This window comes from Neophocaena asiaeorientalis, unplaced genomic scaffold (assembly GCF_003031525.2).
Source record: "Neophocaena asiaeorientalis asiaeorientalis breed wild unplaced genomic scaffold, Neophocaena_asiaeorientalis_V1.1 scaffold546, whole genome shotgun sequence".
Taxonomy (NCBI): Eukaryota; Metazoa; Chordata; class Mammalia; order Artiodactyla; family Phocoenidae; genus Neophocaena; species Neophocaena asiaeorientalis.
In genome coordinates, this window is record NW_020175442.1 from 570,952 (window position 1) to 573,495 (window position 2,544).

Here is a 2,544-nt window from a genome sequence, read left to right on the forward strand (position 1 = left end):
TTTTTTGTGATATGCGGGCCTCTCACTGTTGTGGCCTCTCCCGTTGTGGAGCACAGGCTCCGGACGTGCAGGCCCAGTGGCCATGGCTCACGGGCCCAGCCGCTCCGCGGCATGTGGGATCTTCCCAGACCGGGGCACGAACCCGTGTCCCCTGCATCGGCAGGTGGACTCTCAACCACTGCATCACCAGGGAAGCCCCGGGTGTGATTTTTATAATCAGATTGGTCTAATTAATTGTATTAGGTTTTCTATATCATATTCTTAGTTAATTTTTTTCCCTCTTGATCTGTCATGGCCTGAGAGAGGTGAATTAACGTCTCCTATTGTTAGTAGGTTTTTGTTTCTCCTTGTGTAACCTCTAATTACTTGGTACATAAATAATCATAAATGTTATATCATTACTGTGAATTACCCTTGGTATTATAAAGTTATAGTTTCCTTCTTTGCTTCATTTAATGCTTTTCAACCTGAGTGTTCTACTTTCTCTGATATTAGATTGAAACCTTTGCTTTCTCTTTCCCTCCCCTCCCCTCCCATCTCCTTCTGTTCTTTTTTTCCTTTCTTTCTTTCTCAGAGCATATCAGCCTTCTGGAGAATTTTGCCACACCCCAGCAATGTATCTTCACCTAGCTCATGCTATAACTGAGTTTTCAAAAGCTCATGCCACCATTCTATCAGGCCAGCTGCTTTAGGATGGTGGGGAACATGGTAAGAATAGTGAATGCCATGAACATGTTCCCATTGCCTCACTCTTTTGCTGTGAAGTGAGTTTCTTGATCAGAAGCAATGTTGTGTTCAGTACCATGCTGGTGGATAAGGCATTCTATAAATCCAGGGAATGTAATTTTGGAAGAAGTATTGCATGCAGAAAAGGCAAGTCCATATCTAGAGTGAAAATCTATTCCACTAAGAACAAATCATTGTCCCTTTCATAATGGATGTCATACAGTGTAATCAACCTGCCATTAAATAGCCGGCTAATCACCCCAGTGCATGGTGTCATATTGGGTACTCAGTGTTAGTCTCTGCTGCTAGCAGATTGGACGCTCAGCAGTGGCCATAGCCAGGTTGGCCTTGGTGAGTAGAAGACTATGATGCTGAGCTGATGCATAACCTCCATTCCTGCCACCATAGGCACCTTGTTCATGAGCCCACTGGGCAATGACAGGGGTGGCTGGGGAAAGAGACTGACTGGTATCTATAAAATGGGTCATCTTATCCACTTGATTATTACAATTCTTCTCTGCTAAGGTCACCCTTTGGTGAGTATTCACATGGGACACAACTTCTTCTTGGGGATTTTTGTTCATTCAGAGAGATATATCCACATACCTTTTTCATCAAATTTCCCCATCACAAATTTTCCAATCATGTTCTTACCAAGTTCCTGACCAACCAGCCAGCCCATGAATCTGTGTACAATTGCACATCTGGCCATTTCCCCTTCCAAGGAAAGTGAGCAACCGGGTACACAGCTCAAAGTTCTGCTCACTGGGAGGATTTCTATTCACTGCTGTCCTTCAGGGATATCCCAGAAAGGGGCTGCAGTGCTGCAACTGTCCACTTTCTGGTGGTGCTTGCATACTGTGCAGAACCATCTGTCAGCCAGGCCTGGGTCTTCTCTCCCTCTGTCAGCTGATTCTAGGGAAGCACAGGTGCAGGCTGGGAGAGAGAAGGCTGTGTAGCAGAAGACCCGTTTTCTGTTTTCTTCATTTTGCTTTCTAAATGTGATTCTACTGAGATGAAGAAAGGTTTGGCATTTTGTTCTACTACTTTGTGATTATAGCGTCATTTAATATTTTTAGTTCTTCATAAACTTAGACGTTGTCTATTAGTTCTGTTTTAGGAGCAATGATAAAATTCAAAGCTTTCCTATTTCTCCTCTTTCCCTAGCTTATCTCCATCACCTGGCTTTAGAATTTACCTTTGTATTGTTAAATATTAATACAGATATTACATAGCATGTTCTTTAAATGATATCCTTTTACTACAGATACTACCCAAGGGAATCTATGTACTTTTCCTACCACATTTTCCCCCTTTTTCTTGCAGTTTTTGTTAATGGTATAATTTCTACTTTGTTAAGTCATACAGTGTTTATGTTCTCTTACGTCACTCTAATCTCCACGCTTGTTTTAGTCTTAGTTCACATTTAAGTATATTAAAACTCATGGCCAGTCCTTTGTGTTTAGAAGTTTAGTCAAGAAAGAATGGGAACAATATTCTCTAAATTCTTGCATGTTGTAATCTGTGGTCTGTAGCCTGTAAATTTAAAGCCCTATTTGATTTGATGTTAAATCCTCAGTTCTTGCTTTCTTTCCTTCAGTATTTTCTAGATTTTGTTACATTTTCTGGTGATGAATATTGCTCTGGAGAAATCCAAGATCACCCTGATTATTTCCTTCTTTATAACACACTTGATCTTTTTGCCAGATCACCAAAAGTGTTCTTTCTTTATCTTTGAAGACAGGTAAATATGCTAGATTATGTCTCCATGTTGACTGTTTTGGGTAAATTCACACAAAATGGTGAAAGCACAGTCTG

At 41.0% G+C, this 2,544-nt stretch overlaps 1 pseudogene; it reads right to left on the minus strand.

The window, feature by feature from the left end:
* Positions 1-570: 570 nt before the first annotated feature.
* LOC112415096 (uncharacterized) lies at positions 571-1,713 on the minus strand (annotated as a pseudogene).
* Positions 1,714-2,544: the final 831 nt, after the last annotated feature.